Source organism: Furipterus horrens, unplaced genomic scaffold (genome assembly GCF_987537825.1).
Source record: "Furipterus horrens unplaced genomic scaffold, mFurHor1.1.pri manual_scaffold_3, whole genome shotgun sequence".
Classification (NCBI taxonomy): domain Eukaryota; kingdom Metazoa; phylum Chordata; class Mammalia; order Chiroptera; family Furipteridae; genus Furipterus; species Furipterus horrens.
In genome coordinates this window covers 155041849-155053958 of record NW_028327173.1, presented here as the reverse complement: position 1 = coordinate 155053958, position 12110 = coordinate 155041849, and the positions used below count along the sequence as shown (strand labels likewise).

General features: G+C 42.0%; 1 protein-coding gene across 1 annotated transcript in view; it reads left to right on the top strand.

The window, feature by feature from the left end:
- The window catches only part of ATP8B4 (ATPase phospholipid transporting 8B4 (putative)), a 247568-nt gene that overhangs the window by 221191 nt on the left and 14267 nt on the right, over positions 1–12110 (top strand). The gene's annotated exons all lie outside the window — the stretch shown is intronic.

Genomic DNA, 12110 nt, shown 5'->3' with positions numbered 1-12110 from the left:
TTAACCTAATTTGGAGGTAATTTTTTTATTTTCCCTGCCTTCTTCTAGTCAAGTGTGAGCAGTGAGTAGGTTATTTCTTTGATGGCTGATGATTTTACCTGTGCTCCCCTTTCTGACTGTCTCTCCTCAGTGTGCAGCAATATTTAAATATGTAAGTAGAGCTGATGCACAAAGATTGGATAGGAATCACACTGACTCCTGGACATACCCAGGAAAGGTTTTTAATAAAATTCCTGTTCTTTTCTTGAGTTGATGTCACTTTGATGAAACAATGATTGAAAAAGAATTAATTTGAGATCATGATTAGGTGTTTGTGGGAAGATATTTAAACTATTATCAATCAGTTTGGCAGGGACATTGACCAATAAGAATGGATATGAGCCACGCAGCTCTATTCTGACCACATTCTAAGTCACATATGAAAACAATGCCTATTTTTCTTCATAAGGTACTTACTTGATCTGAGTAGCTAAAAACAAAATTCTAAGCCAAGTAATTCATAGATACTGTAAGGCAAGTCAAAATATTATATATATTTTTGGTATTGGTTTGCTATACCAACTAATAGTTTCTTTTCTAAAGCTATAAGATATGTTTTGAACCTCAGGAATAGTTTTTAACTGCACAACATTGATGACAAAATATTCTTTAGGTATTGTGAATGATTTCTTATCTGTATAACTTACTGACATTGTTGATCAGATAGGTTTGCAAATTTAAAAAAGGGCAACAAGTTCACAACTATCAATAACAGAATCTAAAGAAACAGACTAAGCAAACAATCAGAACGGGAATAGAATCATAGGTATGCAGATCATTTGGAGGGTTATCAGCAGGGAGGGAGAAGAGGGAGAGTGGGGGAAAAGGTGCAGGGATTAATAAGCATAATAGGTAGGTACAAATTAGATTAGGGGATGTCAAGAATAATATATGAAATGGAGAAGCCAAAGAACTTACATGCATGACCTATGGACATGAACTAAGGGGGTAATTGCTGGAGGGAAGGTGGGTACTGGGCAGAGGAGGGCAAAGGGGGAAATATTGGGACAACTGTAATTGCATAATCAATAAAATATATTTTTAAAAATAAAATAAATGTATAAATAATTATGGTTCAGGATTTTGGGAGTCAGTTAAATTTTTGATGATAGAAAAGATCGCTGGCAATATCTTTTTGATTAACTGGGCTTTGTTCTATGGTTCTGTTCCCTTCTCAAAGTTCTCAGTATAAGGTTTACACATGGCTTACATCTAGTAGATGTTCTGTCATCTCAGATGAAATGTGCTAATACACGTAGCACCACCGGGCTAAGCACTGACTGTAGGGAGGTGAGGGTATGAAATATATAAGAAACAGAAACAGTTTCTCTTTCCTACCACTTAAACAGGTTCTAATCTAGAATCTTTCTACTGAGCATTACACATATCATAGGTAATTGAATTCAAGATGTCATAATGTCAAGGATGCATCATTAATTTATACACTACTTGAAAAAAATATTGCTAATTAGAATTGTAAAGATGTCATTACATGTAAGACTTATTCCTAATTTCAGAGATTTAAAAATATGAAATATGGTAATTCATGAGTTGTAGAAGATTGAGAAATGGCTGGTGAAAATATATACAGTGTATGGGATTACATTTTAAAGATGTCTGAAGAGCATAATAGTTTCTGTAATTTTTAGGGGATAAGAAATTATTTCTATTTTGCAGCCCAGGGTAAGGGAGAGCCTGAAGAAACAAGAGCAAGAGGGTGCTCTTGAATGGGAGAATTGCAGAGGACCTCTTCACAGCAAACTAATGATGCAAAGAGCAGTGAGGGCACCCCCAGCAGCCCACAGAGAGGATAAGTAACCTCCAGGGCAGCTCCCCAGGCCCTCAGGCTTTGCCTGGTTCTGAGAGAGCATCCCCTCCTTCTTAGATACCTGCCGAATGGCCTGTGCAGTCTCTGCGATTTAACTGGTATTATTCTGGCAAGTGAACCTGATTAATTTATTTGTATTTTATGTTTTGCTGCAACTCTCTCAGCAAAAGAGAGAGAGAGAGAGAGAGAGAGAGAGAGAGAGAGAGAGAGAGAGAGAGAGAGAGAGAGAATCACTTATTGGCTCTGGGGTCAGTAGCCTGGGTTTAGCTTTGTCCCCTCAGGCAAATTCCGAACCCACTGAAATAGTAATCTTCCCTACTACCCACATGGCTCCCCTCAGGATCAGATGATACAATGCTTGTTGCAAAACACTTTTCATAGTGCTGGCTGAACCACAGGTTTGTGCTCCAGAGGGCTGCATTTCACTTGCCCCAGAGATTTAACAGGCCTTCATTTTGAAATTTTGGGCTCAGGGAAGCTAGATACAGCTGGGCTGTTGGAGAGAAGTTTGCACTCCAGGGGTTGAGGAGAAGCCCCAGTGACTAAATGCTGGAGAGATGGGTTTCTCAACCCTTGGAGATAGAGGGGTGATGCATTCTATTGAGAGGCAGAGATTCTAATCTCACTTGCTTCCCAGAATTCCAAGAGATGGGGGTGCTGTGACACCTGGCTGTCTGGGGTGTGATTGGCAAGCACCAAAGCCTTCAGAGAGATGACCCTTGTCCCTATAGTTTAGTCTGTGGCCAGCAGAAACCTGGAATGGCAGCTGGGCCCATATATGGAGTGCCAGACATCAACAGTGGAGACATGAGGGTTTTGGGAATAATGGCACCTCTTAGGGACTAAGGACTAGGTCCCCCCCTGGATGCTCAGACCAGGTAAGACCTGTGATTCTTACAGCAGACAAGAGGATGGGGGTGAGGGGAAGCACTGGAGGTTCAGAGGTAGACTAATAAGATCTAGAAAGGTAAAAGAATGTGCCTTTTCTTACATTTCAGTTCTGTGGAGCAAAAATTCTGACTTTCTGTTCTGTATACAATCATTATCAGATCATTCTAAGGGGTTCTGATGAGGTTTGTGCATCTAGTCCATGTTATCTGCAGGGCTTGTGCTGTCCCTGTTCCCCCATCTTTTTCCCAAAGTCTCTGTCCTTTTATTCACACAGTACTATTGATCCTTGCTCCATCTATCCGCTAGGCTGAAGTCAAGGATATTGGACCCCCAAAGGCTATTCTCGATTGGATACTCATCCTTATCAACTGTGATTTCCACTTTATCTGGGCTTTCTACCTGATGCTCTGAAGAGTGGCCTGGGGACTTTCTGTAAAATAGCATCACAGAGGGGCCAGGGAGCATCCAGCTGACTTGCTGTTGGAGAGGAGGGCTCATGGTAAAGAGGGGAAGAGGATGAGTAGAGCGCCTTCTCTGGATCCTGGGTGCCTGGAGTTGCTCCAGGGAGGAACTGTGTTCTCTGAGTATCAGCGATGATCGAGACTGGTGATCAGGTGGGCATCCTCCTCATTCAGTCTCTATTCTTCTTACCACTAACACTCCCTTCCCCATCCAGGTCACTCTTCTGAGTTTGTTTCACTGTCCTCTCAGTTACCTGAGTGTTCAGGTGATGCTCCTGTGTTCTGACAGGGGACTGTGTACTTGCTATTTCATGCAGAAATCCCCTTCAGAATAAGCCTACAGGTGGCATTCGACCTCTGCTCAAATGTCCCCAATGATGCAGCACTCCTGAGCTGTAGGCGGCCACCCCCCTCACGGGACAACCTGTTGGTGAGGAAATGCTCCTTCTCCTGACCTGAAACCTGTTTCCTCACAGAATCTGTTGCCTGCTTCTGCCCTTGGAGAAGAGGCTGAGTCAGTGTCTTCTTCATGAAAACACCTCAAATATCAGAAACAGGTGCTCTCCTCTCTATTTCTCTTCAGAGTTACTCCGCGCCTTCCATTGATTGTAGTCTTTAAAGCAGCCTGTAGATGGACAGTGGGGGGTTGGAATTGTCCATAAACTCTAAAGTATTTTCATCTTCTTTGGGAACCTTGCTCTGATCTGGGAGGGAGTACCCTGAGACTGAAAAAATTTAGAAAAACAGAAACTGAGAAAAAAGTGATGGCAAACTGATGTTCAAATAGTCACAGAGGTTTCCCTAATATTACTGCTTAGTGTGGGATAGTCCCATGTGTCCTTGGCATAAAAATAGTTGAAGAACAAAAGCCAACAGCAAAACAAAAAAATGTCCCCATGGTAAAAGGAGGGATTTGAGGGTCATGTGGAATGAAGAAGAGGGTATAACTGGGGAGGAAGCCATGGGACAGGCTGAGTTGTAGGACAAAAGTGAAAGACCACCTACTCTATGAAGTCTAGCTTCTTGAGAAGCAGAGAGAAGGCAAGGAATGCTGTCACTTAGAAAGCCTATCACCTGGAGGACTGTTTAGTGAAGGCATTTACCTTCTTCGTCTCCATTTCCCTACTGGGAAAATGAGGATCATTGAACATCCTTTGCAGGGTTGTAAGGATTACATGACAGAATGATGCAGAAGCTAACATTTTTTACAGCCTGTATTGAGTGCTGCTATTGTGCTAAGTCTCCTAAGCATTATCTCATTCAGCCTTCACAATAACCCAGTAAAGCAGGTATGATTATTTTCTCCCTTTTCAAGTAAGAGAAGTAACTGAAACTTAGGAGTATCTTGCTCAGAACCCTATATATAAAATGGAGAAGCAGAGATTCAAACCCCAGGGGTCTAGTTCTCCTGTGGTCTGTGTTTTTAACTAAATGCCATGTCTCAGACACTTAGTTTGTGGTTCAGTCTTTTTAGTTCCTGGTGGCTTAGTTTTTGGTCTCAAGTATGCATGCTTCTCATTAAGGTTCTTTATTTTGTCTGATTCCCTGAGTTATCCAGTATCCATTATTTCTTAGCTTCATTTTTTTCCCTCTCAAATTCCAACCTATCAGTTAATGTAAGGAGAAAATAGAAGGTTCTTTTCTCTAAAAGTTACCTTATTGGCTTTTATTTCTACAGTAGAAAGTTAGCAGGTGCCTTGAGCTAACACCAGGCATGTGCTGATTTTCCACAAAGCCCTGCTTTGGGGTCTCTTCAGACCCACAAGCTGGAATCATTCACAGCACATTTTAAATGTAGGCTGTTTTCCCCCATGTTGCTTTGTAAAATGCATCTACATTTTTTATGGCCATTAACTTGTTTTCAGCCAAGTCAGCTAGAAGAGGCTGCTCCAAACTTTTGAGTCCACACCAGAGCTTTAAAGGCTTAAATATTTGATCACTTTTGTTATTGGCTTCCAGTTTTTGGTGCTCATCACCAGCAGACAGACAAACTTGCAATTTTCATGTCTCACAGATTGCTATATTTTTGTTTTCAATGTTATCATAGGTAGTTTGAATGGAAGCATGACCTATCAGAAAGTTGATTTTGTCTCTGAAGATACCTTTATCAAAAAGAGGCTTGTCTTATTGGGGATGGTGGTGAGTGGAGGTAGAAGAGGGTATGGGGGGGGGGTGGCGGGTAAATGGTAATGCAAAAAAATACAGTGAAAAATAAACTATTTTTAAAAAGTAGAGGATTTCCAAAAACAAAACTGTTATGCCACTCCAAGAAATCAGCCTCACTAACCTGGATATGACAATATATTTTCAACAGTATTTCCATACATTCCTCCTTTCTGTTCCTTCTGGCCATCATTTTTAACCTGGCACTGCTGCCTTTTGCTTTCCTTATTTCCCCACAAAATTAAATAAAATATATGAGAATATTTAATAAGTCACAAAGGTAAGCTATTTATTCTAAGATTCCCCCAGGTCCACTTGATTAAGGATGGTTCCCTCAACTCAAAACCTCAGTGTCCTGGTAACTGGATAGGTGTTGGTTAGAATGTAAGATACACCTACCAGCATCTGTGAAGCTGTTGTCTGCACCTCTGCTTCTACATCCTTAGGTATACCCCTAGAATCGCACTCATTACAGTTGTGCTGATTCTACATTAATAAGCCTGTCTGCTCCCCTAGACAGAGGTATTCCATAGGAAAGGGTCCATGTCGCATTTGCCTTTGAATTGCCAGTGAGTCGCATCACTTCTGGAAGATAATCTGTTGTCATAATATTTGCTAACTGAATGAATGGACATGATTCAGACTTGTTGAAATAAAACTTCTGTTCTGCACAAAGCATTGACGTAGTTCTTTTTGGCAATATTAAACTTAAAATGTATCTACCATTTAACCACAGATGCAAGAATACAGTGTGTTAACCACATCCTGGGGAGAAATTCTATAGTTTCTTTGCTTTAATCATTCTTCTGGCTCAATATCCGGCATGAAGTAAAACCACACAGGAGTTACTGGGCTCTTAAAAATACCTCATCAATTGAATCCCACACATGAAAGATCTATGTTAAATGCACTGCAATCTTTTGGGCTTTAGGCAGTATTTCCTCTGTGACTCATAAAGTATTTTTCCTTGCACTTGACTTTTTATATTTGCATTTTTCCCAGCCTTGGTTGTCTTTACTTGTTTATACATTATCTTTATTTATTGTATCTATTCATCTATTGCAAACCACTTGAGTCCTTTGGGAAATGAGGTGTCTGTGACTAAATAAATAAAAAGATTCAGCTATGTCATAAGTAGATGACTGGGATTCAAATCAGAGACTTTGGGGGGAGGCGATGGAAGTTGTCTTTCTGTCTTCCACTTTCCACTGGTCCATTCCACGATCAAGGGCAGGTCACTTAATTCACCTTGCTGTTTGCTTCTGCTTGTTACTGCAGATAGGTGTGAATCATACCTTCAAAAACAGTGACTGGAAGACTTTTCTCCCCCTCTTTTTAATAAATAACATAACTTAGTCATGGCACTAAAACGACCCCTGTCATTCCCCCTCAGCAGTCCTTTCCAACCCAAAACAATTGCTAGGATTTGTTCTTCAGGTCCTCAGGACCAGGATGCCTCACAGGGACATTCTTACTACTACTCAGCAAATCAATTAAGAAAACAACAGGCAGCCTATCTGGGATCTGGGAAATATAGGGATAGTGTACAAAACAGTCTCGACCCCCAGGGGACCTCAGGTCAACAAGGAACAGAGTTTGGCACGTGGCATGTGAGAACAGTGAAAATAGCCTCGCACTTGGAGTTAAAACACCTGGGCTCATGCCAGGGTATGGGACCTTGAGTGTTTTACCTAATTTTTCCAGGCTTTATGCCCTTCCTTGTCAAATAGAGCTGATAGTAGGGGTGTAGTCAGAACTAAATAAAAGAATGAGTATTAAAGAAATTTATAGTTTACAAAACAATTATCAGGAGCACATTCTATAATAAAGAGTGCTTATATTTTACATAAAATGATGCATTTGAAAGAACTTGGGAGACATACAAACCTGGATTCCTATGATCTTAATAGCTGTCCATTTGGAGCAAGGTACTTGACATCCATGAATCTCAGTTGCTTAATCCGTACAATAGGTATACTGATGCCAGCATCACAGAGCTCCTGTGAATGTTCGTGGCAATGTATGCGAAGCATAAAGCAGAGTGCTTGGCACATAATAGGCCCTGAATAAATGGAAGCTTTCATTTTATGATTACTGTAGCATAACAAAAGAAATCACATATAATTTAGCCTCGAACTGTTTGCCTACAGCCTGTGGGCAGTGTAGGAGTCCAGAGAAGAGGTATGCCAGTTGTATTTGGGGTCTTGTTTAAAAAGCTTTATGGATGAGGGGGTGATATGAGATAGGTCTGCAAAGGCATTAAGATTGTGCTTAGGTAGAATAAACGGTAGTTTATTTGACCAAATCCATCCTCTGGGTGAGGACAGGATAGCTAAGTCAGGATCACACTTATGTTTTTCTTGGGCCTTCTATAGCACCTGGCACTGGAGCTTGAGAGTTATTTACATATTTGCCTATCTCCCTGTGAACTTGTGGAAGAAAGTGAACTCAATTATTTTTACCTTCATATTCCTTAAAGTATGGCTCTCAGTCCTGGTGGCTCTCAGCCCTATGAATAGCACCTGGAAAGCTTTAAAAAATACTCATGCTGGGGTCTCATACCAGACTCATTAAATAGGAATCTCAGGGTATGACTCTTGGGTATTACTGATGCTTTTAAAAGCTTTCCAGGCATTTATCACATGAATCCCAGGTGAGAATTGATGCCTTAAAGCATCAGCCACATGAGTAAAGTCACATGCTGCGTAACAGCATTTGGTCAGTGAGAGACTGCATATATGATGGCGGTCCCGTAAAATTATAATAGAGCTGAACTATTCCTATCACCTAGTGCTAGTGTAGCCAAGGTAATGTCTTAGCTCAGCGCACTACTCGTGTTTGTGGTGATGCTGATGTAAACCCACCTACTGTGCTGTCAGTTGTATGAAAGTACAGCACATATAATTATGTACGCAGCATAATACTTGATAATAAATGACTATGTTGCTGGTTTATGTGTTTACTATATGTGAGGAGCATACTCACACCATCCAAAACTCAAGAAATGGACTTGGAGACAAAAAGTAAGTGAAAGTGAGGTTTTAATGGCAGTCTTGCAAGATTGGGTGCCTGGCATGCAGGCACACCCAGTGGAGACACAGTGGGGTTTTTATTGCCTATCCCATAGGTCCCTTCCCCCAGTTCCTCATTAGCTGAGTACTATGGGAGGTACAATCTTTCCGATCGTGTCTAAAAATGATTGGCTATTCCCTCCTCCCTTTGTTCTCGAAGGCATTCACTGCAAGTCGCAGAAGTCCTCAGCCCCTGCCGTGTCCTCTCTCATGTATGCTCTTTCCTCTTTGTTCTCTGGCTTCTTCAGAGACCCTCTAACAAACATTTTGCAGTTTGGCATGTCTGCTATGCTGTTTGTGCAAGCTGGCCACCAGTAATTTTCTGTTAGCTCTTACAGGCTGTGCTACCCTGAAAATAAACCATTAATATCCTTCTTACTTACACTATACCATGCTTTTTATCATTATTTTAGACTGTACTCTTTCTACTTTTAAAGATGGTTTGCTGTCAAACAGTGTACACTGACAGCAGCCTCATTTAACTTGTGATTACCATGACTCTTGATTGCATCATTTTCTTCTGTGCTTGATTTAATCTTGTGGCGTTGTGTACAACAAGATGCTAGACAGGCTTGTAGCCTGGGAGCAACAGGCTACACCATACAGCCTAGGTGTGTAGTAGGCACTCTATGATGTTCACACATCCATGAAATTGCCTAATAATGCACTTCTTAGGTGTGTCTCTGTTACTAAGGGACACATGACTGTAGACGCAGGTTCAATTGTTGAGATGATTATGTGGAACGGAAGATGCCAGAAAGCAGGCTGCAGTAGGATTAGGCATTGCAGGTTCTAGCTGCAGCTCTTCCCTGACTGCCGGTCAAGTTCTTCTGCCTCCCTGGGATCTGGGCCTCACATGCCAAATGGGGAGGCTGGACGCAGTGTGCCCTCAAGCCCTGGTGGTTTATGCTGCAGCTCGGCAGGCATTGTCCACCTCTCTAGTTTGGGGATCGAGGCTTGGTGGTGAAATGATGGGGATGTTCTCTTTCTTTCCCCATAACTATACTTCTCTTCCCCCTATACCAGCCCGACTCAGAGGTACATCAGGTATGCTCCTCGAGGACATTTGAAAAATGGTTTCCTCCTTTCTCAAGAAACACCATGCCATTGTCAATCTGTGTTTGCTTTATTTCTAATGAAACAAATGAATCCCATTTATTGGAAACACCTTGTGGAAGGAGGCGAAGGCCTCTCTCTGCAGTCTGGCAGCTGAGAGCAGAGTTTCCGGCTGCGCCCCACCTGTCCCCACAGCTGAGACTGACACGGCCCCAAATGCTTTCCATCCGTAAACCTCTGTGAAGTTTCTTGTGGACACAGTGCAGATTGGGCCCCAGTTGATGTTACTGGCCAAGGAAACTCGAACCACATGCTTGGATGGAAATCAAGGAGAAGTGGTTCTCCCAGAGGCAAAAAGTAGGCTAGAGGCACCTTTCCATCCTAGTCATCAACCCTTTCTCATGGACCAGGCACTAGCCAAACCCATAAGTGATTGCATATTTCAGTCTTGAAAATCACTATGCACTTGGGCTAAAACACCTGATGCTCCTTAAGAGGCAGCCATCCATTTTTGCTCTTAATTAAAAAGAGGGGCATGGAAACAAGGAAGAAGGCAGTACATATGGGGTATTTTATCTACATTCCAGCTTCTAATTGGAGCTTAGGGCCAGGAGGGGGAGGACAGACAGTCCTGTGCCCTGTCCTCAAGCTCTTTCCTGGGTCTTGAAGTGAGTTTCAGAGAGCCCCATTGGGCAGACTGGGAGCCAGGCTGGGTGGCCTCATGTCTGTGAAAGTTGTGAGGAGCGGCATTTGGTCTGTCCATGGGGTGGGGGGTGGGGTGGGGGAACCACAGCCATTCTAAGAATAGAGTATCATCCTGCAGGGACAAAATCAACAGCCTTAGAATCTTCTAGAGAACAAACCCTAACCATGCTGCCCTCCTGGTGATTTGTAAATATTTCCTATTAAAGGCCCCATTTGAGCTTCAGTTTAGCATTATGCTAGGGAATGAGCTCAGGCTCTGCAACCAGAACAAAGACACATTCTTCCTACCCCAGTTAATTGCTTCTACAGCTACCCCAGTCATTTAATATTCTTAGAACCTCAACTTCATCATCTGCAAAATGGGAACAATCATGACCATTGCAGGGGATTTTCCAAAGATTAGCTTTATATTTAAGTAGTTAAGTGAATGTGCTCTGAACCCAGAATGCCTGAATTCAAACCCCTCTCTACCACATTCCAGATCTATGGTCTTGAGCATGTTAATTATTGTCTCCCTGACTCAGTTTTCTTACCTGCAAAATGGTGATAATAACAGTAGGACCTAACTCATAGGGTTCCAGTGAAGATTGAATGATTTAATACTGGTAAAAGCTCTTGAAATAGTGGCTGACACAGAATAAGCATTCAATAACAGGATGAGTTAACATTTACTGTGCACTCTAGCCCTTCACACGGTGGCTGGCATTCTGGACATGCTCAATGACTGCTGGTTATTATGACAACTGGTACTATTAGGCACCTAGGCAAGGAAAGGAACATCTGTCCTCACTTCCCATTTCCTCCCCCTTGACCTCCTGGTATGATTCAGATGTGAGTCTGAATCCTTTGTCATCCTGGCCCTGAGGGAAGAGAAGGAGCAACTGCGGAGCCAGGAACATCAGGATGGCAGTTCTGACCCAGTGAGAGAGCCCAGGTCTGGGATTGTTGACGTTTCCACAGGAAAAGGAGAGCCCACAACAGCTCTCACTTCCCCTGGACTCTTGCTGAGTCATGCTAAGCCATTCTTGGGTCTGACCCCATGGAGAAGCATGTTTCTACACAAGCCAGGGGATGTGTGCTTAGGGTCCCAGGCTCTGTGCTCAGCCCAGGATGATCTGATGGGACTGCCTAGGAGTGGAGGGTAGGGGTGAGGGTTCTTTCTGGCTTCCAGAAGTCCTCCAAACCCTTGTGGCAACTACAGGCTGCATCAAAGAAGAATATTCTCTTCTGGGGTCATATGAGAGGAGAGTAAGTAGTCTCTGGTTGGCTCTTTCGCATAATTACTATTCTCTAAAATTAGCCTATGCCTTATTCCTATAGTGAATGACCTTAATATGGATTCGTTTAGTCTATAAATATTGGAGGGCCGAGCATGTGCTAGGCATGGTTCTAGGAATACCTTCAAAGAAAATTTCCCAAAATCCTAAATAATTACTATATAATATTTTTAGTTTATAACATAATTGGGTTCAAAATCTGATGGGGGCACAAAGCTTTATGGAAGAAATGACTTGGAGTTGAGCTGTTGGAAACCCACTTGAGTTAAAACTCTACCTTTGCTACTTACTCTGCAATCTTAGATAAGGTTTCTTTTTTTCTTTATTTTATTTTTTATTTTATTGTATTTTTTTCATTACCATTTATCTCCCCTACACCCTCTTGCACCTCCACTCACCCCCATCCCACGTGCAACTAGAGAAGTTTTCTTAACCTATCTGAGCCTCAGTCTCCTCACCTATAAAATATAATGGCACCATCTTTAACTATTTTGTGTGTGGATTGAGTGATTTAAAACATATAGTAGGCTGGGAACATTGTAAGTGATTTAAAAATGGTAGTTGTTTTTAAGCAGTGAAAAAGATCTGCATATGCCTAAAAATTCTGTGTGGGTTTTTT